The sequence below is a fragment of the Erpetoichthys calabaricus genome, chromosome 1 (genome assembly GCF_900747795.2).
Source record: "Erpetoichthys calabaricus chromosome 1, fErpCal1.3, whole genome shotgun sequence".
Taxonomy (NCBI): Eukaryota; Metazoa; Chordata; class Cladistia; order Polypteriformes; family Polypteridae; genus Erpetoichthys; species Erpetoichthys calabaricus.
In genome coordinates this window covers 334,586,443-334,613,463 of record NC_041394.2, presented here as the reverse complement: position 1 = coordinate 334,613,463, position 27,021 = coordinate 334,586,443, and the positions used below count along the sequence as shown (strand labels likewise).

At 40.0% G+C, this 27,021-nt stretch overlaps 1 protein-coding gene across 1 annotated transcript in view; it reads right to left on the bottom strand.

Moving 5' to 3' along the window:
- The window catches only part of LOC114664744 (zinc finger protein 345-like), a 292,505-nt gene that overhangs the window by 188,946 nt on the left and 76,538 nt on the right, over nucleotides 1–27,021 (bottom strand). The gene's annotated exons all lie outside the window — the stretch shown is intronic.

The following is a 27,021-nucleotide window of genomic DNA, read 5'->3' as shown; positions in this document are numbered from 1 at the left end:
GAGATTACGAAGCTCGTACTGCAACTAAAAATGAAAATCCTTATTGCTTTTTTCATCAATACAATGTACTTACAAAAAGCTGTATGTATCCGTTTTAAAGTTCACAGACACACGTCGCATTTCATTTCACTCCCTCTTCATTCGACTGGAGTTAAAATTTTCAGACGACAAATATTCTTCCAGGACATTATAAAATTCCAAATTTGCCATCTTTTTGAGTAAGATGTCGACTTACAGACGGAGATAAATGGCAAGAGAAGAATGACTCGCAAGTACAATTCAAACCTGACGAATGACGTGTGTCGTAAAACATTAGGGATGTGCAGTACAAATCGGGCAGCGTCGTGAAATCAGTTTTTATTAGGTAGAGAGCACGAGACAAATTGGCTGGGGACTCATGTTGCAAAGTAAAAAAACACAGATCAGGCAGGGTCCTAAGGAGGGAGAAAAGGACCTGTACCGATTGGCTACACAGCGGGACCCAGCTGGGAAAGATGTGCAGCAGGTTAGGGTGATATATGATAAAGATGGAAACATACTCACAAGCGAGGAGAGTGCACTGGAAGCTAGGTTAAGAAGTGGGGTGATGATTAGTAAGCAGCAGTATGGTTTCATGCCAAGAAAGAGCACCACAGATGTGATGTTTGCTCTGAGGATGTTGATGGAGAAGTAAAGAGTAGGTCTGAAGGAGTTGCATTGCATCTTTCTGGACCTGGAGAAAGACATATGACAGGGTGCCTCGAGAGCAGTTGTGGTATTGTATAAGGAAGTCGGGTGTGGCACTGAAGTATGTAAGAGTTGTACAAGATATGTACGAGGGAAGTGTTACAGTGGTGAGGTTTGCGGTAGGTGTGACGGATTCTTTAAAGGTGGAGGTGGCATTACATCAGGGATCGGCTCTGAGCCCTTTCTTATTTGCAATGGTGATGGACAGGTTGACAGACGAGATTCGACAGGAGTTCCTGTGGACTATGATGTTTGCTGATGACATTGTGATCTGTATCGATAGAAGGGAGCAGGTTGAGGAGACCCTGGAGAGGTGGAGATATGCTCTAGAGATGAGAGGAATGAAGGTCAGTAGGAACAAGACAGAATACATGTGTGTAAATGCGAGTGTGGTCAGTGGAATGGTGAGGATGCAAGGAGTAGAGTTGGAAAAGGTGGATGAGTTTAAATACTTGGGATCAACAGTACAGAGTAATGGGGATTGTGGAAGAGAGGTGAAAAAAAGAGTGCAGGCAGAGTGAAATGGGTGGAGAAGAGTGTCAGGAGTAATTTGTGACAGACGGGTATCAGCAAGAGTGAAAGGGAAGGTCTACAGGATGGTAGTGAGACCAGCTATGTTATATGGGTTGGAGACGGTGGCACTGACCAGAAAGCAGGAGACAGAGCTGGAGGTGGCAGAGTTAAAGATGGAAAGATTTACACTGGGTGTGACGAGGATGGATAGGATTAGAAATGAGTACATTAGATGGTTAGCTCAAGTTGGACGGTTGGGAGACAAAGTCAGAGAGGCGAGATTGCGTTGGTTTGGACATGTGCAGAGGAGAGATGCTGAGTATATTGGGAGAAGGATGCTAAGGATAGAGCTGCCAGGCAAGAGAAAAGAGGAAGGCCTAAGAGAAGGTTTATGGATGTGGTGAGAGAGGACATGCAGGTGATGGGTGTAACAGAGCAAGATGCAGAGGACAGGAAGATATGGAAGAAGATGATCCACTGTGGCAATGTGTAACGGAAACATCTGAAAGAAGAAGAGGAAGATTTTATACAAGTCATTTGGGTGTAAGATGGCGAACCAACCAGAGTAAGTATATGCATTGACAGTTATGTAAATTCAATTGCTTATAAAGTAGACCTATACCCATAATAATTTGATCCTTCTTATCATGCTGTAACTAACTGCTATAAAGAATGCTCCCTGTTCAAGCATTTGCTGAATAGTAATAAATGACGCAATTAACAGTTTCCCTCCTGCCTGGTTTCTGACTCAAACAAGTTATATCAGACTTGTCCTACTAGAGGATAAGATTCTTTCTTTAATTAAAGTTGTTGATTTCTACCACATTATGTGCCTGAGTCTTCCTGTATGTGTGCCTTTTGTCTGATATGCTCATTCTCCCTTTGTCAGAGAGGCCAATGCTGTTCCCTATGAATATATCCTCATTGATGAAGTACGAGGAGTAACATCATTGGCAACTGTGCCATTGTCAAAGTCCCTGGGCAGCATGAAGGAAATGTCTCCATGTGTAATGCTATTGGTCAGCGTGGGGTCATCCAATGTTTAATGAAAAAATGAGCACCCACAAATACAGATTACTTCCACCCAAAAATATACACAAATCAGAAGAAAACTATCCTGACTAATAGTTGAAAACTTAAACGTTCTTCTCTCTGCAACACTAACTCACTAGTAAAGAAGCATCTGCAAGGCTGAAGACCGGTCAAAAGACGACCCCTGGTGGCCTGGACTTCAGTTTTATATCGCAGGCCCTCTTGCATAGCCAGTCATTACTTATATCTTCCAGGGTTCTCCAATAGCAAGTGACGTCGAGTCACGCACCCTACGTCCTCCTCTTATTAGGTGCAGTCTCCCTATTTTAAACCTCCACCTTTCCCCACGCATGAGGCGCTGCAATCTGCTGCAATCTGAAAGTGCTGCTGGAGATAATATAGCGGCATCGGACAAGCGCCTCAGTGTAGTGTCTTTTCAAGCTCACAGAAGCCCTCTGACTTGCAGGCCTTTAAGTCAGTGGGACAACTCACACCGGGGACACCAAAGAACAGAGTGACATTGCCCCACCACCGAGTCCTCCTTCGCTGGAGCACTAAAATAATAGAGAAGTAACTCTTAACTATTTAACTGGATATGATAATCTATGAATAGCCATTCTAAACGCCACTTTTAAATTGTTTGAATAAATGGCTTATCACAAATTCTCATTCCTTCACTATTTTTACTTTATTAAACTAATAGTGGATGATGAATACACGCAGGTGTACATGGAAACAAGTTAGATGGAGAACTGCTGGTTCCTTTGTCATTTGCATCTTATTGCTAGTAAGGAGCAAATGAAAACAGTGAATGCAGCAGTTTATGACTAAATAAGCAATAAAGGGTGAGAAATCTTAACATGTGAGACAAATAATATCAGTCAGTCATAGTCAAACCTGCTTTCCCTTGAACAGGGTTGTGGGTGTCTGTCGGAGCCTCTCCCAGCTAGCATAGGGCGCAAGGCAGGAACAAACCCAGGACTGGGCACAATGAAGCAGAAAAATGTTGCTTGAGCAATGTGTGATTGAACAGTAATAACTGACATCTCATTAAACAATCGGGTTAAAACAAAAACCTGCAGCCACTGCAGCCCTCCAGGACTGACGATGCTCCCCTCTGACTTAAATGCTTGTTTAATGTATATTTGTATCCATCCATCCATTTTCCAACCCGCTGAATCCGAACACAGGGTCACGGGGGTCTGCTGGAGCCAATCCCAGCCAACACAGGGCACAAGGCAGGAACCAATCCCGGGCAGGGTGCCAACCCACCGCAGGACACACACAAACACACCCACACACCAAGTACACACTAGGGCCAATTTAGAATCGCCAATCCACCTAACCTGCATGTCTTTGTACTGTGGGAGGAAACCGGAGCGCCCGGAGGTATGGTTACATAATTCTTTATTAAATTAAATAACATATTTAAGCAGCAAATGCTTCCTTATACACAATATTTTGACTAAAAACTTTGTCCTTACTTTTCTGCATCCAGAATGTTTATTTTTATTATTGCTTTCATGGTTGCTATAAAGCAAGGACAAATAGTTGGCCATGTGTAAAAACTGACAATGATAAACAGATACCAAAAATATATACAGTATATAGTTTGGCGAGCAATGCAGATGGAAGAAATGGCACACAGGCTTGTTTGCAAAAATGTGAAACAAAAATTAATGCAGTAATACATAAACACACCATTCTGCAATAGCTTTAAAATCTAAATTCTTTACACAAGTTGTCCAAATTGGAGTTTCTGGTGTGTGTTTATTACTATCTACTGTGAAAGGACTGAAACCTCACAGCAAAAATGTTTGAGGGCAGCCACCCATATACTTGAAATTGGCTGTCAAAAGAGAAGGTTTGATTTCACAGGTCTTTACAGACATCTGTCCAAGACAGAACTGGCAGGCAGATAAAACATGGTGGTTTTAAAGCTGGGCATGAACCGAAAGTGACATCGTCTGGGGAGAGACCAGAAGTGATGTTATTGGGCCTGGTAAGGAAGTGATGTCATTGAGCCCTGGTGGAATTTCTCGTGTTCGATCTGGAAAGGAAAATGAGAAAGGATCAGTGCACTCTGCCATCCCCTTGTCCGGTGTGGAATTATCCTTTTTGATCCCTTTAGCTGCCTCCCATTGACACGTGTGTGGCACTACATATTCACTGCATTCATTACTGGATGTTGCACAGCTTTATGCTATACTCTGCTTGAGAATTTACATGCAAGATTCAAGTTCTTGAAATCTAAAGCGTCATCTATAAGCTGTACATAGATATGACAATGAAAACGTTGTTACATAAAGACAACTGATACTTTATCGATTTAAATGAAGGAAAGATTCATTTGTGTGTGTTCTGACAGGGAATATGATGCTGTATTATATAAATGGCACTGTATAACACAAGAAGGAACTTTCACACAAACCCATTATTAAATATCATTTCATTAAAGTCATATCCTTCTGTTGTTTTTTCCAGTGGATTGTTTATTCACTTGCGACAATACTTAGCATGGTTCGGTGGCAACTGGGCGACAGACAACTCTGCAAAAATACAACTCGGCGAAACGACAAGTGGGTGAAAAACAAATGGGCGAAAAGACAACTCGGCAAAGAAACAATACAACTCGGCGACATCCTTTACCCATTAGGTAATAGTTAGGTTCAAAAAGATTTTTTAATTATATTTAAATGACATCATGATTTAAAATGTTGAAAATAAATAAATTTATATAATTGACGAACAAACTTTATTCTGCAGATGTATTCTAAATATCTGCAGAATAAATTTTGTTCGTCAATTATATAAATTTATTTATTTTCAACATTTTAAATCACGTTGTCATTTAAATATAATTAAAAATTTCTTTGAAACTAACCATTACCTAACTGGTAAGGGATGTCGCCAAGTTGTCTTCTGCCGAGTTGTCTTCTGCCGAGTTGTCTTCTGCCGAGTTGTCTTTCACTGAGTTGTCTTTTTGCCGAGTCGTCTTTCACCCGGTTGTCTTTTTGCCCAGTTTTCTGTCGCCCAGTTGCTCCAGAACAACTTAACATTTGGTTATTTCTTTTCTACAATAAAAAGGGATGTGAGTCTTGTTTACTTGAAAAAAAAATAGACAAAATATAACACTGCACAACAAAGTTTTTGCTTCTTGAACAGTGTTGGGTGTTTCTTGTAGATTTTTGGGTGCTGATCACGAATATCACATCAAAATTTACCCATCATGTACTGTTTCAGTTTTGTCATGATTTTTTCTTATATTTGTATCCAAACATTTTCGCTGCCGTAAGTGACTTATCAACAACGGTTTGTGCAGCCTGGGCATGTCCAGGCATGGAATCAGGTCAGGTTGGAAGCTGTTCTGTGGAAGTTGACATCCTGGGCAGGTCTGAATGAGCTTGACGCTGTCTCAACATACTATAAAGGTGGCTTACATACACCGATCCTGCTCATTTGGTTAATATAGATAGTCAGTGTGTATGTATAGTAGCAGTATAGTATCTCTATCAATATAACAGTAAGTAAGCTTGATGCTATAGACATTGTAGTGTCGGGCCATATGTCTCGTCAATGTTGTTACAGCCGCGATACATTCTGCTCTATCTGTGGCAAATATACACTTGCGCCTCAGAGATGTTGGATGACTGCTCTTGTGAAGAAAGCTTATCATCTGTGTTTCAGCTGCAAAATTGGTGATCAAGACAAGGAATGGGCGCCTCACATTTGCTGTGCGACATGTGCTGTTAGTCTGAGAGCCTGGCTCAGAGGCACTCGAAAGATGATGCCGTTTGCTGTTCCGATGATATGGCGAGAACAGAAAGACCATGTGATGGACTGTTACTTCTGTTTGACTAATGTGTCTGATTTCTCTGCCAAAAACAAGAAGTCAATTGAATATCCTAATCTGCCTTCAGCAATGAGACCCGTGCAACATGATGATAGTCTTCCAATTCCGAAACCACCAGAGGATTGGACCTTAGACAAACCAGATGAGGAAACTGCAATGCAGGGTACGGACAGTGACATTGACCCGGATTTTGAACCGTGTTCATCAGGTGATCCACATCTGATAACACAGTCCGAATTGAATGATTTGGTCAGAGATTTGGTTCTGTCAAAAGCAAAAGCTGAGCTGCTGGGTTCGAGACTGCAGGAATGGTGTTTGCTTCACCAGGTACAAAATTTTCTGTGTTTCGAGGCTAACATCATGATATAACCAAATTTTTTGCACAAGGCGACAGTCTCTGTTTCTGTTGTAACATTGAAAGATTGTTCTCGGCCTTGGGTTGTGATCACAACCAGAAAGAGTGGCGTCTCTTCAATGTTAAGCCTGAAAGCTGTTCTTCTACACAATGGCAACGTTTATCCTTCAGTACCTGTTGGTTATGCAGCACACATGAAAGAAACATATGAGAATATGGAACTGTTGCTGAAGCACGTCCAGTATAGCAGGTACAACTGGAATATCTGTGGAGATCTTAAAGTCGTTGCTCTGTTACTAGGACTGCAGCTCGGCTATACAAAGTACTGTCGTTTCATTTGTGAATGGGACAGCCAAGCCAAAGAGTCGCACTATTCTTGACAGAACTGGCCACTCCGTAAAAAGTTAGTTCCAGGACAGAAAAATGTGGCACATGAATCGCTTGTCAACCCAGCAAAGATATTTTTACCTCCTCTTCACATAAAACTGGGACTCATGAAGAATTTCGTGAAAGCAGTGAACAAGGAAGGCGAAGGTTTTCGTTATTTAAGACAGGTGTTCTCAATAATAACTGACGCCAAGATCAAAGAGGGCATTTTTGTTGGCCCCCAGACATGTTATGAGTGACAAGTGGTTTGAAGATCTGTTAGTTGGGCCGGAAAAAAATTGCCTGGAAAGCCTTCAAAGACGTTGTCGACAATTTTCTGGGCAATTACAGAGCCCTAAACTACATTCAGCTGGTAGACAAACTTCTCAAAGCATACAAGACAATGAAGTGCAACATGTCACTCAAGATTCATTTCCTCCACTCACACTTGGATTTCTTCCCCGCAAATCTCGGTGCTGTCAGTGACGAACATGGTGAAAGGTTTCACCAGGATATTGCTACGATGGAGAAACGATACCTGGGCAACTGGAATCCGTTAATGCTTGCTGACTACTGTTGGACACTGTAACATGATGCACCAGACATTAAATGCAAAAGAAAATCAGGAGCAAAACACTTTTAATTCTGTTGAATTTAATAGCTTATGTGAAACATAAACGTGACTAAATACGGTATTGTCAGTAAACATATAAATGTCTATTTCTCAGAGTTCCTACGTGATGCAGTAAAACCAAAACTATATTTGTGCATACCCAGTAGGTACCTGTCACAATCAGCAAAATCTTTTCAGGAAGCAAGACGTTTCAAAAAATTGTTGTGCAGTGTAATAGGTTGCTTATTGTTGTTAAACCTTATTGTCTATTTAACTCAGATTAATGCACATTAAAAAGGGAAACATGTACATCAATTAATTAAAATCAACACTGCAGGTGTAAACTCTCACACTTTTTGAGTGTGCATATGACTCTACACAGGAAAGTGGAAAATTAACACATTTTAAGTAGTTAAAATTCTCACGCCTATCACAGTGAAATGTTAGTCAGCACTTTACACTGTTGAACTAACGATATACTACAACATTGTCAATCGACTTCATCTTGTTCAGTATAACATTTGTCTTTGCTGACAGCTCTGTGCATAACGCAGGAATTTAGCCTCAGAGAGGGTCCCAGTTGTCTTCATAGCCCACTCACAGATGTATACCCCAGGGCCAATTTTGAGTCAACAGTTCACCTAACCAGCTGAACCTGGGGAATATGAAAGGAAAAAAAGAAATCATGCAGTCATAGGGAGAAAGTGCAAAGTCTAAACATACAACAGTCAGCTGAAGAATTTGAATCCCAGGACAATGGGACCTGTGAAGTAGTGGTGCTACCTACTGCTCTCATCCATAAGCCTATCCATCATACCCACTTTTAGTTTTCTGCGAGACAAAAGTATTTACTTCTTCGCTTTAGTAATAGGATGTTGTACTGTGTTAGCCATTATGGATGTAGTGAGAATTTAAGCAAAATGACAACTTTTATTGGCTAACTAAAAAGATTACAACATGCAAGCTTTCGAGGTAACTCAGGCCCATTCTTCAGACAATTACATCTTACTTGAAGAAGGCACATCGATGGCCTTTCAATTAATCAATTCTTAAAATATTCAACTGAACAGCCTAATTAATTCAATAAATAACTTTGCTGCCCCAGCATCCTGTAAGGCTAAGGCTAACATAATAGGCAACTGTGCCAGTCAGCGGCAGCGCACAGCTTCACTGATGAGGGCCAAGCTGCGAACAACCCTGACATGGTGCTTCACGCTTGAAAGAAGGAAAAAGACAAGCCTTGAACAATTGCTTCTTTAAGCTCACTCATATGTGCTACTATATCGTATTATTATTATCACTAAGCTGTAAAAAGAAACATTGCCATATAAACTTAAATGCTACTGTAAAACATATACTGTACTTTTGTGCTAACATAAAAAGCCCATGAATGCAGACAGCAGTGCTGTTAAGTCATGGCTTGCAGCTGCCCAGTGGTCTGACAGAAGAGGCCAAGCTACTGCTTACGTCACTGCACATGTTCAGGAAAAAGTCCCCCAACTTTTAATAATCAACTCTTAAGCCCCTATAGTGTTCAAATTAACAAATATCATAATACATTGTGTTTTAATTTTATTGCCTAAGCCAGGGGTGGGCAAATTCATTCCTGGAGGGCCGCAGTGGCTGCAGGTTTTTGCTCCAACCCAATTGCTTAATAAGAAGCACGTATTGCTCTAGAAACATTTCTGCTTCATTTTAGTTATCTCCCTCGTTAAGATTTTGAACCCTTATTGCTTATTTAAGTCTTAAACAGCTGCATTCTTGGTTTGTAATTGCTCCTTATTAACAATAAGATGAAAATGACAAAAGAACCCAGCAGTTATTCATTTTGCTTGTTACCCTTTACACCTGTGTGTATTTATAATGCACTATTTGGTTTAATTAAATACTTGGAAGGAAAGAGAAGAGAAAAAAGTGAAGGATTGAGAATTACCCATCCGTTTTACACTTCAAAGTATTTGGATGATATCCTTAGAATGGAAAAAAAAATCTAGGATTTGAGAATGACTTGACATAGCAGAGTTAAAGCACTAACAAGCCATGAAATGTAATTATTGGCAAGGATTGTTTTCTAATTAAGCAACTGGGTTGGAACAAAAACCCGCAGCCACTGCAGCCCTCCAGGAATGAATTTGCCCACCTCTGGACTAAGGTGTTGATGAGCCCTAATGCTTCTAAATGTCATTTAATGGCTTACTGTATATGCACTAGCTTGAGAGCTTGCTCTTTACTCACACAGGCAAAGGGCTTGCATGCAGTTTTTTTTTGCGTCTTCTGTCAATAAGAAACTCCGCACCTTCATTTCTCAAAACAAAGTTTGCCTGCTTGCTTCCTCAGAGTGCATGATGACTTTGTCTCACAGCTTGACTCACAGAAACTCAAAACAAGGCAAGTACGAAGGACAGCCAAGCAAGAGGCCTCTCTAACAAAATAAATGGTGTCATTTTAATGTTGTTTCAGGCCTAGGCTTTTCATGGCTAAGAGCACAAATTAATAATGCAGTGCATTGATCCATAATCTAAATTCTCAACATACATGTATTCAGACCAGATGATTGACAGCCGTAACAACTCTGACATCATTTACACTGTCTGTCAGCCTGGACCCACGTCTTCCTGTTGGAAGGACTTAAGACTGGAAGATCCTCCATCTTGAAATAGTTCATTTCAGAACGTGTGCCTGGAAAGACGTTTCAATGCTTTCTTTTGTATTGCTGCATTCCAGTTATATGGGGTCACCAGGGTGGTGCCCTAACTCTTCATCAGGGTCCGTTAGTTCTCTTACAGTACTCAATGCTTTGATATGTCCTGAATTTTGTTCATCTGTTGTTTTGTCTTGAACAAAATATAATGGAAATATAAACCAAAATGTACAGATTTTGTACCCCACAACAGTTACCAAGAAGGATTTACATATCACATCATATGGTAATCAAGTCTTGGTGTTATAGAGTGGGCAAACAAAATGTCCACAATGTTAAAGCTAAAAACAAGCCTGTAGCAACAGTTCTAAAAGGAATTTATTTATGCAATTCATTAGAGACAGCCAGATAGACATTAATAAAGATTATGCAAATATTTGTTTAGTTTTCCTTTTCATATAAACACATTTGTAAATATTTTGTTGATTAGTCATATAGCTGACACTACAGCTGGGAAATGACTCCAATTTTATTTAAGAAGCAACAGCCCGTGCACTGCCTGCTTTAGCTTGTTCTCCAGTTCCTTGGTTTTGTGTTTGGTATTTTGATATTTATTTCCCTGGCTTTAGACTTCTAGCTGATATGACAATGTTTTTGGAATCCCATCTCTATTTGTTCACCATCAAGTCCTTTTTGTTAACTTTTCCTTTGTATACTTTTTGAATTTAAAATTTAAAAAAAAATGCACAAATTTTTTCTTTACAGCTCTACCCTGTTTGTTTAAAGACATTTTTATCTTTATTTGAAACCCTATGCCCCACTATTGATCCTGTGTAGGCCATAAGCCTGCACCTTTAATTTGGAGCTGCACTTCTTGAAGGCATGAGGCTTACACTTTTGCCTCAGATCATTGGTGAAGCGTAGGCCTAGCTTTCATTTTTTTGAGATGTTATCCTTTCTGGGATTAGTGTACATGAAACGTCGCACAGCGTTTAATGTAATACCAAAGGCAAACGTGAAAATTTCAAACTAATTTTGAATGCAAACTTCAATAAACATATTACTGTATTTGAAATTTGAAAACAAAAACAGCAGCCCTAGTCTGTAGTGAGTCACTATACACTTAATGTAACTTTCATATTGTTAATTTCAATTTATTCTTTTAATTCCATATAACGTTGTACAAAGTAAAATTTTAACACACAAATGCTATGTCCATGTTGAATAGCGGTGGGTCATTCTGTATCAAAATCTTTGTAGTCGGCAGTTGTTATTGTTCTACCAAAAATGGCAAAAACTCACAATATTAGAAAAATCCTCATAATTTACAGATAGACTGAGATGCATACCATCAAATCAGTCTTTATTGTCCACTGTAGTATTTATATGCTTCTTCTTCATCCAGTGTTCTTATTACACATTTTTTTATCAAGACAAATTTTCTTTTATACATATTTTTTTACTGAAATTGAAATAAATACTTTGAATGTATTAAAGGGTGTAAGAAAAGTGACATCAAATAAGAGAAGTAATCTTTCATCTCCCTTCCTTCCATACCATCCTCAACTCTTTCCCTCACCCCTATAACTGGAGCAAAAATAAAATTTCCCAGATGAGAGGGAATTATGAGGTCTTTGGTTGGTATTGGGAGAGAGACTGAAGGACAGAATAGCATAGAAAAGCAAAGTTACATATATTTATCAAAGAACGTCCCACACTACTGTAGTCTTTGACCAGCAAAGTGAAATCCTTCTCATTTTAAACTATCTTGTCAAAAAGACCGCTTAGCATAATTAGTTTAAAAAGGAATACAGAAAAGAATTTATGTTGTACTAGTGGGATTCTTCCTCCTAGGGACCAATAAGATTTCAGCAGCAACTGAACATAAAGAAACAACTCACCGATAATAAACAGAAAAAAGGCAAAGAAATCCAAAAGCAATGATAACTGCGGAGAGCAGGGGACAGTTAATACTGAGAATAGTGGAAACATAAGTGGAGACAGATGACCAGAGAGAAGCCATAACAGGACTGACCCAAAGTGTTAAGTGAGCAAAGTTTATAGAACAGGTCAGAAGTCCAGTGAGCAAAATGGTATTGTATGTGTTGGTGATTAGGATATTTTTTGATGCAAGCTTAACATTTTTTAAAGAACTACACAAGCACATGGAACAACAGGAGGGAAGATCTGAAGCCCATTTTCCTATTAAAGGCACAGGCATTCTGCCACCATCAAACAGAAGGTCACACATAGCAGAAACAGGCTGAGCAGCAAAGTTGCACACAAGATGTGCCAGCTACAGAGCAGAAAGAATAATTTCATATGTTCTGAGTACAGATCTGATCCACAGATAAAAGGAGGAGTGAGGAATGGAAAATGTGAGCCAAGAGACAGAAACATAAGCTGCAAATCATTACTCAAGTCTCCCCATGTGCACATTTCAAGAGTGGCCCAAAGTGGAAATAAAATAGGCTGACCCACAATATGAAGTGCTGTATTAAAAAAATGGCATGTTGGAGTACCAATGCAAAAGTTAGTTAACAGCACTCTGAAATATCTGAATGGCTTGTGGAACTATTAGGTAGAATATACTAGTAGCCTTGGATTTAAAAAGGAAAGTCACACAAAGAGTTTGGATGTTCAGACTTGCCTCGACTGGAAGGTGGGTGGTGTTGGTGATGTTAGTGGAGACAAGGGCAGGCTGAACCAAAATCAAACAGAGCACAGAACAAGTGGCCAATTATACCCTTCAAAACTGTGTAATGCAACTCTCCCGTCTGCTCTACAAAAAGTCAAAAGTAATTGTTTAATGCAAAGTTAGCATGCGTTCCACAAGAACCCCAGTAATACAAGACCAGGGACCTTAAGCTTAAATGGTGCGTACACACAAAAATGTTGCATACACCCGTTCCCACGCTCGCTTTGAGATGTATAAAAAGTGAACTTTGCATAAAGCCACAAACATGTCGTATGCACTTTTCTGCTCAGTTTTGCAAACTAGCGGCACCCTGCATCAAAGCAGTGCTACTGTTTCTGTGTTGTTTCCCTTATTTTTCATATTCGTCATATTCATGATGTGGGATTTATCAAAAAGACCAAAATTAATTGCACATTGATTACACATTTAATTCACTGTAATCATTCTGTAAGAACATAATGGCACATGGAATGACTAAACAATTCCAAATACCATAGCTGCTTTAGAGCTGTCACCATCAGTGCACCAGTCACAGCATTTTAACCCATTGTATCCGAGTGTGGTATCACAGCTATGCAGAAGCTGTTCAGAAGGCTCTATGTCGGGTTGTGTCGAGAGCACAGAGGATTATTGGGACACAGCTTCCAGCTCTGGAGGACATTAACAGCAGCCACTGCCACCAGTATCTGCGTGAGTTCCACTCAGCTATGCATGCAGTCTATTTGAACCTCTTCCGTCTGGCAAATGCTTCAGAGCCTTTCCTGCACCGACCTCAAGGATCAGAAGAGTTCATCCCAAGAGCTCTAAACGCACTCAATCAGTCCATCAAGTGCTCCTGATAGAACTGTTTGTACTTATAATTACAATTATCTCAATATAAACTTGCAATATAACTAACACTGCACAACCTGAGCCACTTTATGAACCATTTGCACTATCTGCACTATATGTACGTTTATTGTACTTATGCTTTCATATTGTATATTTTTCAGTCTTTATCATTTTATTATTACTAGCCAACCCACGGCGTACCATACGCCACATAATCAGGCTGGGTTTTTAATGATTTTTAAGCACAGGGAAAAAATTAACATTTGAAAAATGCGGAGAAGAGGGGAAGGACGCCGAAGCCTCACGAAGCATCAACACGTTTGAAGCAATTGTGTCGGAAATCGTATCGAAGCTTCGAAGCATTTAACACTCACCTCTGTAGTGACACTTCCTGGCCATTTTTATTAACGTTACAGAAACTTATGATACACTTCAATGACGTCTGTTAAAACTCGTATTGCTTTTATTTTTTCGCAGCTACATAGTACGGCTGCTTTGCAGTAAGGAGACAGTGGAAGATTGTGGGTTCGCTTCCTGTTTGCTCCTTGTGTGGATAGCAAATTATCCACGACAAACAAACTGTTTTACACGCTGCAAACCAACCCGAGGCGTAGTATACGCCGCTTTTTCAATGTTTTTTAAGCAGAGGGAAAAAAATGAACATTTGTAAAATCCGTAACGCTGCTTTCAGTAAGTACAATGTACACGCGTTTAGTTTGTTGGTGACTTTTTGCCAGCTGTCTTTCCTGGTTTGGGCTGTTTTTGCAGTGTTACCGCTTGTGCATATTAAATCTTGAATTCTTTCGAGTAACTAATTAACTAACACACACCCACCCACTCAGCTTGTGTGAAAAAAATGCGCCCGTTCTTTCATCATTTTGTTGCAGCAATATACATTGTGTTTTCACTCGGCGCGGAGGTGCGCATTCATCTCGGATTATTACATCCTGCTAATCTGCTACATGACTTATCGCTGATGAGTTTCACCGGCATTAATGATTAGGAATCTGGTTGGAACAAAACACTTCAGCCACAGGGGTTCAGCAGGACCGAGTTTGGGAAACACCGCTGAACAACACTCGTGGCTCTTGCCAACTCACGGCGTATCATATGCCGCATGATTATGTATTGATGGGTGAACACTTTCTGAACGACACAGTTGTCCAAACAGAAGTGAAAGTAAAATCGAGCCTGGTGCATTCTTTAACTGCATTCTCTGTCTTGTAGCGCAGTGGTAGTGTTGCTGCTTTACAGTAAGGAGACTGTGGAAGATTTTTGGTTCGTTTGGGCTGCATTTGCAGTGTTACCGCCTGTGCATATTAAATCTTGAAATCCTTCGAGTAACAAATTAACTAACACCCACCCACACACACACAGCTTGTGTGAAAAAATGCGCCCGTACTTTCATCATTTTGTTGCAGCCTATCAATGACTTGCTGCCCCCAACTCAAGGTGGCTCAGAGGTCCATGTGTAGCGTACAACAGATGAACATAAATGACGCCGTTTTTTCGGAGGCGTCGTGTCCCAGTTAGTGGGCGTGGCTCTGTGAGTTGTCGTCGTATCCAATGGTCATAGAGTTGGTGGGCGAGGCTCTTTCCTACTTGTCGGCGGCTTAGTGAATCCACGCCTCTTCCTGCGTACTTTCATGGGTGTCTTGTTTTGGTGTGCGTGCTTTCATGGGTGTCTTCCCCTTTGGCGACGACTTTGTGAATTATATATATAGATTGTTATTTTTATCCTTCCCAGATAGCAGCCGCAAGTGGGCCACATCTGGTTTAAAACTGGCACCTCTGGTTCACTTCTGGCAGCGGCATGATGGATATGGGCCACATGTGGCGCACAGTTTATGAATCCGCCAAATCAGCTTCCGGTACGGCATATGTGGGCCAGTACTGGGTCATTAGCATAGTTCTGCGATTGGATGCATGACTCAGAATAGGGCAGTGACGGCCATGGTGAGGTGTCTTTAAAATAAAATGCAATATTTACAGTTAGCATATGTCAATATATATATTTTTTTTCATTTCAAAATCGAAGATGGTGTGGTTAAGAGCCGGCTACAAAATGCATGTAAATATCACCCTGACCACGGAGTTTTTTTATTTATTTATTTGAGAAATCTCGTTTCTTTGTGACAAGTACAAACAAAAACACATCTCAAGGATGAAATATCGTGAACTTTACAAACTTTCTCCAAATTTTAAACACTATAAACGGCGGGCAGAATTTTCGACAAGTATCCAGCATCTGCCATGACTGCTTTCAGCCTTTTTGTGGATTCGAATTTTCTCAATCTGTGCTTAAAAAAAAAAAAAGGTAATTTCTTTGATTGACATTGTGGCCAGCCATTGAGATAATTATCAGACTGCCTTCTGACGTTCACGTTAGCCAATGAGGGAACACCTTGAGTGACGAACAGTTGCCCGTTCAGTCAGACACTAAAGTTTGTAGTTGACTGATGGTGAAGCGGTAAGTTAATATTCGATTATTTAATATATTATGTGTTGGTTATTATCGTTCATGTTAAAATGTTTATATTATGAAAAACGTAACCAATTAATTGCATAGTATGCAAGGTGCTGTAACGTGCTTAAACTGTTATATAAGCCATTTTAAATTATTCGGCGAGCTTTTTTTTTTTTACTTAAATACTTATGATATCCAGATATTAAATATAATAAGCGGTGACGAAGGCAAGCAAGTAACGTTAAAATTCGGTATTTATTTTAGCACGTGATATATTAAGTTTTTAACCGCTTAGAAACACCGAGATTTTTTCGCTGTTAGTGCGTTTAGTTAGCATGAGCTGAAGTGCAAACGTAAAAACCCGTGAATTTGAGTTTATTTTTATAGAGTGAAAGACGCACAATGGTGTAGGTGGCATCAGACTTAAACTTTGTTAAGGTATGTCTTGACAAATAATGAGTGCTCAGTTGGAGCTTTTTACAATGTTCCAATCAGAACGGAGACGACGTTTATCTCATAATGTAGTTTGTCACTGTATAAGCCTTGAATCGTAGCACTATGTATACGTTATATAAATAATATTTTCTTGTCCCTTTCTTTTCTTTTGCAGCATTGAACAGTAGTTGGGCATTGACAGGTATATTTTGGTATTTCATGGTAATATGGACAGGGCAAAATGGAATGTAAAACGCATTAATCTGAGAAAAAGGGCTATAAAGAGGGTGAATAAGTTGATAGATTCATTGGAGAATGAAAGGCAGGTTAGTGGTGGGATTGAAATCACTCACAGTGAAATACATGTGGATGAGATTCAAACTTCTCAGTTTGGTTGTTCTTGTGATGATTTGGAATCCAGTCAGTCAGAGAGTGACAGTGATGATAACTTTGATTGTGGGCAGAACGATTACCAGGACACCCTCCAGGCAAGTTTGAGAAATTGGGCTGTTCAGTTCAGTATCCCTTTAATTGCCTTATCTGCATTACTAACTATACTCAGAATTAATCATGCTTTTTTGCCAAAAGATGCAAGGTCCTTACTGAAAACTAAGACTGCTTACACAGTTGAAATGCTTGGTGGTGGTTCATTTCATTACTTTGGCATTAAACATTCTCTGAGAGCTTTCTTTGAAAAGGTATGGTCAACTGTTCCAAGTGGACACACTTTTAATTTGCAACTTAATTTTGATGGGCTTCCTATTTTTAAGAGTTCTTCACTTCAGTTTTGGCCAGTTCTTGGAATTGTTAAGAATTATATCAAGATTCCAGTTTTGATTGCATTGTTCTGTGGATGTTCAAAACCAAACTCACTTTCTGAATACTTGAGTGCTCTAGTTAATGAGTTAAAAACAATTGGAAAAGGATTTCCTGTGAAAGGAAAAACATTTTTCATCACTTTATCTTCAGTTGTTTGCGATGCACCTGCTAGAGCCTTTATTAAGGGCATAAAATCACACACTGGATATCACAGTTGTGATAAGTGTGTACAAAAAGGAGTATATGTAAACCACCGTATGACATTTCCAGAAACCACTGCAAGTCTTCGAACAGGTGAATCATTTAAAACATTAGATGATGATGCACACCATGTAGAATCTTCACCTCTCTCAGAAATCATAGATATGATTAAGGGATTCCCGCATGATTACATGCACCTTGTATGCTTAGGAGTAATGAGACGTCTCTTGGATTTGTGGATAGGAAGCAATGGCCCACTACAGTGCCGTGTTTCAGCCAGTCAAGTGTCGTTAATTTCTGATAAGTTGGTAGCGTTACGTGGTTTCATTCCTAACGAGTTTGCAAAGAAGCCCCGTTCACTTTTTGAAAGACTACGGTGGAAAGCAACTGAGTTGAGACAATTCTTATTGTACACGGGTCCAGTTGTTTTGAGAGAGATATTGCACTCTGAGGTGTATCAAAATTTCATGCTGCTCTCTGTGGGTATATACATTTTAGCAAGTCCTGAGTACTGTTCAACTATGAATGATTTTGCTAACTCTCTGCTAGTGGCATTTGTCAAGCATTTTAGTGAGTTATATGGTCCTGAGTTTGTCAGCTATAATGTACATGGGCTAACTCATTTAAGTCAAGATGTTAAAGTCCATGGTAGTTTGGATGTTATATCAGGTTTTCCATTTGAAAATTATCTAAGAAAGCTAAAGAAAATGGTTAGACGACCTCACTGTCCTTTAACACAGGTTATACGTAGGATTTCAGAGCTTGACTTCTTGCATTTAAATTCTGATTTTAGCATACACCCTCAAAAGAGGTTTAAAATGCAACATTCAGATGGTCCAGTTCCATTACACTTTGAGGTAGTACTCCAGTTTAAAGAGGTGGAGTTTAATGGATTTGTCATCAAAGTTTCTACAGGGGATTCCTGTATTAAAATTGACAATAAAATTGTCATAGTTCAAAATATAATTGTGCATGAAGACAGGGAATATGTTGTCTGTCAGGAATACCAACACAAGGCCATATTTTTTGAATATCCAATTGATTCTTCATGCCTGGGGATTTTTGTTGTGTCCAAGCTTTCCCCAAATCTTCAGTGTTTACCTATTGGTTCTGGCATGCTGAAATATGTCCGTTTGCCACTAGATGACAAATATCTTGTAATCCCCCTACTTCATATACAGTAAATACAGATTAATTGGTACAGTATTTTTTTTTTGTTTGTTTGTTTCTTCCTTCCTGTTGTGTTACAGAGTTCATAAGTGCTTTTTTCTAATTAGTTTTTTAAACTCTCATCACCCCACCACTTGCATTCTTTATATTCTGGACTGATTTATGGTGGTGTGTGAAGTTGCTAGGTAAGCAAATTTGATTATTTCAACTGTACAAATGAAGTCATGTTTAACTAATATAATTTACTGTATATATTAATCATATGTATTATTATTGTTACTTATATTTGATTAGTAATTGTAAGCATGCATGCATGTTGTAAGTGCATTTATCAAGGACTTTTATAAATGTTTTAAAAAAATCTTTGTTTTTAGTAATTTTTGTAGGCTATGTATCACATTGTGAATATTTCGGAATGCAATGAAGTTGAGTTGGTGCCATCCAATTGGGTATCCAATGGAGTGTGTGCTTGGCCACCATATAAAACTGGAGATATCCATAAGGCTATAATAAATAAAGAGCAGCCGAAAGAAAACTGGAAATCATTTAAGGTTGAAGTTATGTACACGACAGGTTTGTATTTATAATATTTGGTATAATTGTCATATCATGTCATCTTCCAGCCCACTATATCCAGAAAAGGGTCACGGGGGGTCTGCTGGAGCCCATCCCAGCAGGGTGCAAGGCAGGAACAAACCCTAGACAGGGCTCCAGTCCATCGCAGGGTGCACACGCATACACACACTAAGGCCAATTTAGGATCTCCAAATCACCTAACCTGCATGTCTTTGGGAGGAAACCGGAGCACCCGGAGGAAACCCATGCAGACACGGGGAGAACATGCAAACTCCACACAGGGAAGACCCAGGACAGGAACCCAGGTCTCCTTACTGCGAGGCAGCAGTGCTACCACTGTGCCACCCTGGTATAATTGTATTCCTGAGTACTGTATATCCATATTATAGAGTAAATGCTCTTACATCTGGAATTTAACAGATAATTACAGAACTGCAAGACTGAAGCTTCCAGTTGCCGAAAGACACTCAGATTTGCAGACAGCAGAAGATGAAGAAGACGATGAAATTCCAAAAAGGACAAAAAGAAGGAAAATGTAAGCCTGAAATAGTTAATATGCTTGAACTGTAGCATCACCTGCCGACTGTTGCTTGTGTTAATACAGTGAATTTTCAAGCTGTAATACTTGATCTTTTAAAGAGAAAACACTAAGTTTAATGATCCAGTTATCTCATTTTATTTATATACTGTAATTTAATTTAGTATAACTACCACAAGGCTAATTCATGAAAATTTGTCTAAATTGGTAAAGCATTTTTTCTCATAATTGTACAGTTGTATGTTGTATAACTGTGTATTTTGTCAATAATTTCTTAATCTTTTCCCAAAGAGCAAACACAAGATTTGATAGTGATAGCGACGGTGATGTCTGTAGCAAACCCAAAAGCCATCTACCTCCACCACCCAAGATAACCCCTCCTCAAAAATTTTCAAAATCAACCACCAAGATATCTGCTGACCTTGGAGAACTTGGACGAAATGCAAAATCAATGTGCAGGATGCATCAACCGGACAGTGTTCAGCTACATTCTGAATGTAGGTCCACTGAATGTGGAAGATGCACTCAAGAAATGAAAAGCCTGAGAAATTATTACAAAAATCAAAGTGCATCTACAGTTGGAAGAGCACCTAACCCCAGAGTGTGTGGAAATTACAAATACTGCATTTAGACACTGGTCTACCTCACAACAAAATGATGGACCAAATCAAGACATTAATGGCCGTAAGTGTTTTATCTCAGTTTCTCTTTAATATAGCTGCCTCTGTGTTTGTCACTTTAAATAAAACCCTGATAACCAGACTCAACTGTGAAGCACGAAAATAATTACCCTAAATGTTTTACATTTTGAGTAAAAGAATTATGAATCTGTGCAACTTTGTGTGTGTATTTAATGTTTCTCACAGGACCCACTTTTCATTACCTTTATTCATTAATACAGCTAAATTGATTTTACCTTCTCTTTTCATTCCACGTCCCAAGAGCCAGCTTCTGTAGCCGAGGATCGGACCGCTAAGGTCCCCGCCTTCAGCCACCACCCAACTCACACTGCACCCGACCTCCTTGGCCCCTCCCATAGGTGGTGAGCCCATGGGAAGGGGGACTCACGTTGCCTCTTCGGGCTGTGCCCGGCCGAGCCTCATTTGTGCAGGCCTGGCCACCAGGTGCTCGCCTTCGAGCCCCACCTCCAGGCCTGGCTCTAGAGGGGGGCCCCGGTGACCCACGTCCAGGCAAGAGAAAACGCCGTCCCAAGTTTTCATTCATCATAGAAGGTTTTCAGAGTAGAGCCGCTGCTCCTCCACATCGAGAGGAGTCAGATGAGGTGGCTCCTGGACACCTCCCTGGTGAGGTGTTCCGGGCACGTCTAACCGGGAGGAAGCCCAGGGTAAGACCCAGGACACGCTGTAGGGACTATGTCTCTCGGCTGGCCTGGGAACGCCTTGGGATTCCCCCGGAAGAGCTAGAAGAAGTGGCCGGGGAGAAGGAAGTCTGGGCATATCTGCTCAAGCTGCTGCCCCCGTGACCCGACCTCAGATAAGCGGAAGAGAATGGATGGATTCTCTTTTCATCTGTTTCCTTTATTTTTCCACTTTTCATCATGCCAATTTTTAGTTTACATTTCATCCCCTTTGGTAAATGTCTGTGACAATTATGATCTTATTTTGTTTGATATTAATTTTGTGGTGTTTGTACATTGTTTTAGCCATTCTTCGAAACATTCTGGTTAAGCAGGAAATGATGATGGAGCAAGTCAAAGTGATTTTAAAAACCGTACAAGACCTACATGAGAAATGCTGTAGTGACAGTGGTTCAGATCCAGTGCTGGAAAAAGACACTCTTCCACTTCAAGATCTCACATCCATGCAACAGCTTGAAAGTGACCTAGCGGTTGGTGGAGATTTAAAAAAAAAAAACTAGTAAGAAAGAACTTTTTTAATAACAACTGAAACATATACCTTCAAACAACGACAGCTTCAAGTTGTATTGTCTTAAATGCCCAAATGGCGCTCATCAGATATGCACAAGCTGTGATGTGTAGTCAAAATCGTAGGCATAGTTAAAAAATAAATATATTGTTAATTATTTAAGTCAGAAAAGCTTTTAACAGTCTACAACATTACATTTTTAAAAGGACTGAAAAAATTCCTATCCGAGCATGGTTGTCAGTTTTTGGGAGTATTGAAGACTGCTACTGTAGTCAAATCTTTGTTGAAAATTAAATGAAGTGCTCATAACTTGACATGTCTGACCACAGATAACATCTGTAAAGGCCGTCAGTATTGGGCATGACAATATGCTAAAGGACTGTCAAAAGTTTTTTATTTGACACTGCTGGCATATCATATCAAATGGTGCTTGGAGTCCCATGTCCAAGTTTACCCCAAAGATTCAGCATGTACATTTTATTATATAGCTCCACCTATATTAGCTTTATTGGAAAGCTACCTAAAAACATAGGTGCTTGAACTTCTAGTATATTTTACTTTGTTGCTTGTTCCGATTCCTCCTAATGTTTCTATTGCATCGAGCATTTTAAGAAGTTATGAACTCCAGTGAATTATTTTTTTTTCTTTCTGTAAACCTTTGGCAGATTACATTGCTTGGGATTCAAGGAGGCATTGATGTGAGAGACACGGTGTGGAGAATCATGAGGCAAACTTTCACCAATTCATTGGCCAAACAACTTAACTGGAGGGGAATAAATGGAAAAACATGTTTTCATAGCCTTCACATTAAGGATATTGTGATTGGTGAGTACTTATAATGATTTCAATATGCATACACTGCCATTTAAAATGAAGTAACCTGTGACTGAAAATTTCTGTGAGATGAGTATCTTTTTGTTGTTTGTTTACAATAAGTCAAGCTATTAAAGGTAAACTATATGCATTATGACCAGATAAAAAGTGTACATGTTCTCTGCATTAACCATCTTAAGTTTCACATTGACATGGACAATAGTTCCTTATTAAATGTCACTTTCCTTGTCAGAAACTACTGTTTGAAAAAACCTTAACACACAAACACTTTTTTAATAGCCAGGTCAAGATGTAAACAAACTAAGTGGCTGCTCAGGGCCCTCCGGCCACCAAGGAAACCCCAGTTGAATGGGGGGGGGGAAGATCTAATGTTTAACATTCAACATTAAATGAAATATATCAGGCAAAATACTAAATGGTGTTAAAAAATAAAGGGAAATTATAGCCATGTATGATAACTACTTTACTTTATTTTCCATATACAAGTTCTTACATTAGGAATTTGTCATTTTTACATACCCCAGCTTGTTCTCCAGAGACACAGAGAGAGGGAAAGAAGCTTTTGCATCAGAGTGCAATCTATTTGTACAGAATAAAATTCTACTTTGGGTCTTAAAGTCTTCAGCCAGCAGTGATGCTAACCTGTAATCGGGTTAAACATTAGTGATAAGCAATTGGTCATGTTTGTGAACTAACTACAGGGAAGTATTTAAAGCCAGTCATTTAGGCAGTAACGAATGCAAATACTGTATTTTACAAATATCTCTAGTTGTAAATATTGTTTCTTGTCAGAATACAACTACATTTTATATAGTCGCTTTGTTTACTGAAAATAAACAACAAAGACATAGCCTACACTTGCAGCCTGTTTCTTTACCATTATGGTTGGATGCAGTCAATGCTCATGCCTGACAAAAAAATAAATTTATGGATTTGCATATTGAATCTCATTGTACCATACAATGACAATAAAGGAATTCAATTCAATTCAATAGAAGAGAGTGCGTATTTACAAATGTTGATGACTGGCTATCCTCTTGGCACAATGTGCTGTTAGAATACTAGGATGTATACTGGATATCATTTTTATGATGAAATCCATTAAAGTACAGTGCATCCAGAAAGTATTCACAGCGCATCACTTTTTCCACATTTTGTTATGTTGCAGCCTTATTCCAAAATGGATTAAATTCATTTTTTTACTCAGAATTCTACATACAACACCCTATAATGACAACTTGAAAAAAGTTTACTTGAGATTTTTGCAAATTTATTAAAAGTAAAAAAATTGAGAAAGCACATGTACATAAGTATTCACAGCCTTTGCCTTGAAGCTCAAAATTGAGCTCAGCTGCATCCTGTTCCCCTGATCATCCTTGAGATGTTTCTGCAGCTTAATTGGAGTCCACCTGTGGTAAATTCAGTTGACTGGACATGATTTGGAAAGGCACACACCTGTCAATATAAGGTCCCACAGTTGACAGTTCATGTCAGAGCACAAACCAAGAATGAAGTCAAAGGAATCGTCTGTAGACCTCAGAGACAGGATTGTCTCGAGGCACAAATCTGGGGAAGGTTACAGAAAAAGTTCTGCTGCTTTGAAGGTCCCAATGAGCACAGTGGCCTCCATCATCCGTAAGTGGAAGAAGTTCGAAACCACCAGGACTCTTCCTAGAGCTGGCCGGCCATCTAAACTGAGCGATCAGGGGAGAAGGCCTTAGTCAGGGAGGTAACCAAGAACCCGATGGTCACTCTGTCAGAGCTCCAGAGGTCCTCTGTGGAGAGAGGAGAACCTTCGAGAAGGACAACCATCTCTGCAGCAATCCACCAATCAGGCTTGTATGGTAGAGTGGCCAGACGAAAGCCACTCCTTAGTAAAAGGCACATGACAGCCCACCTGGAGTTTGCCAAAAGGCACCTGAAGGACTCTCAGACCATGAGAAAGAAAATTCTCTGGTCTCATGAGACAAAGATTGAACTCTTTGGTGTGAATGTCTGGTGTCACGTTTGGAGGACACCAGGTACCGCTCATCACCAGGCCAATACCATCCCTACAGTGAAGCATGGTGGTGGCAGCATCATGTTGTGGGGATGTTTTTCAGCGGCAGGAACTGGGAGACTAGTCAGGATAAAGGGAAAGTTGACTGCAGCAATGTACAGAGACATCCTGGATGAAAACCTGCTCCAGAGCGCTCTTGACTTCAGACTGGGGTGACGGTTCATCTTTCAGCAGGACAACGACCCTAAGCACACAGCCAAGATATCAAAGGAGTGGCTTCAGGACAACTCTGTGAATGTCCTTGAGTGGCCCAGCCACAGCACAGATTTCAATCCGATTGAACATCTCTGGAGAGATCTTAAAATGGCTGTGCACTGACGCTTCCCATCCAACCTGATGGAGCTTGAGAGGTGCTGCAAAGAGGAATGGGTGAAACTGGCCAAGGATAGGTGTGCCAAGCTTGTGGCATCATATTCAAACAGACTTGAGGCTGTAATTGCTGCCAAAGGTGCATCGACAAAGTATTGATCAAAGGCTGTGAATACTTATGTACAGTACTTTCACATGCATTGAATAAATTTGAATTGTGCAGCCCAGTGGTGCTGCGGTAGCGCTGCTGCCTTGCAGTCTGAACACCCGGGTTCGCTTTCCGGGTCCTCCTACGGAGTTATTTCATTGACATGAGCTATGTTTATTTAACAGAAGATGAAAAAGTTTCATTCATTTTATATATCGTGTTGTTTCAGAATATAATAATTTAGTGCATTAAGCATAATTTAATTATTTTTGATAAAACCAATTTTATCATGTGCAACCGGTGTACATATATTTTTTTTTAATTTTAATCTGAAATGCCATTTTTGTCAGTATAGCGACCTCTCCTAATTTGGCCTTGACTGATTAGATTTCATGGACGGAGCAGGCTGAGAAGGCTTTAACTGATATAAAATAAATTTTGATGTCTGCGCCTGCGTTACGACTTCCGAACGAATCTCACCCTTTCACTCTGTTCGTGGACGAGAAGTGGGGTGGGGGGGGTTTGGCGGATGCCTGTAGTAACTCAACAACAAGAAGATAGACAAAGACCGGTCATGTACTATTCTAAAAAACTGGATCCAGTCGCCGCTACAATCCCAGAATGTTTGAAAGCAGCAGCTGCAACAACGGAGGCCATATTAACCTGCTCAGATATTGTTCTCATGAGTCCGTTAACTGTTATGGAATGTACAGCATATGGTATACCTTATCTTAGTACAGGCAAGAACATCTCATTTCACAGCCGCGTTTGCGGTAGTTAAGTGTGAAGCTCACACAGGGAAAACTGAATCCAGTGAGGGAAATGAGCAAGCACACATGTGGGCAAAGAAAGCCCCCCGGGATCCCACCTCACCACTAACCTCTTTATTCCTACAACAGGAGGAGGAGCAAGTGTCACCCGAGGATGCAGTTTTATCTCTACAATATGTAGTAACGGAAAAGGAGATAAAGATGTGGCAGAAACAGGGTGCAGAAAAAGACCTGAAAAGATCCATCCATTAACTAAAATCGTTTTTTTCCCCAAAAGCTTCTTTTCCAGGTATTGCTAAGGCTGCACACGGTCTGGACTATGCTTTCAGAGACGCAATGATGGCACAGCTGCAACAATCCTGACATGCCACAGGATTTTTCGATTTTGTTGCTCAGTTCTGTAAATGGAGTGCACTATACCAAAGGTTTAATGTAGGAAAAAGATTGCAGGTAAGTCTGGCTTTAACACCAATGCCGAAGGACCCTTTTGAACATCTGCAGATGGATTTTATTGAACTAACGCCGTCTCATGACTATTAATACCGCTTGGTAATCGTTGATGTTTTCTCTCGCTGGGTGGAAGCTTTTCCATGTCGACACCCATTTGCCAAGTCAGTAGCCAAAGCGCTAGTTAAAGAAATCATCCCATGTTGGGGTTTGCCTAAGAAATTACAAACTGATAATGGCACTCACTTTGTAAATACTTTGTTACAAGAACTTTCTCAGTGGCTGCACATTGATGTCCGCCACTTCTGTAAATACCATCCAGAGAGTGGAGGGATGGTGGAGCATGTAAACTCCACCTTGAAATTAAAATTGGCAACAGAACAAAATCTGTAAACAAACAGGCCTATCTTGGCCTGATGTGCTGCCTTTGGCTCTGGCTGGTCTGCGGGGAAGGACTCATCGTCAGATAGGACTCTCTCCTTTTGAGATTCTTACTGGCTGCTCCATGCGAATGTGCCTGCTGCAAGGTAAAGTCACTCTCCATACAGTCAACAACGATCTTGCATCTTTTCTTTCAGGTCTGCGAAATGCCTTACAGACAGCGCATGAACACGTGAGGGAAACGTGAAGAACTGCGTTACCTGAATTGCACATACTTGTACCAATTGGGACTTGGGTCCTCATTAGAGACACAGGACGAAAACACTGGCATGAACCCAGGTGGAGAGGACCAT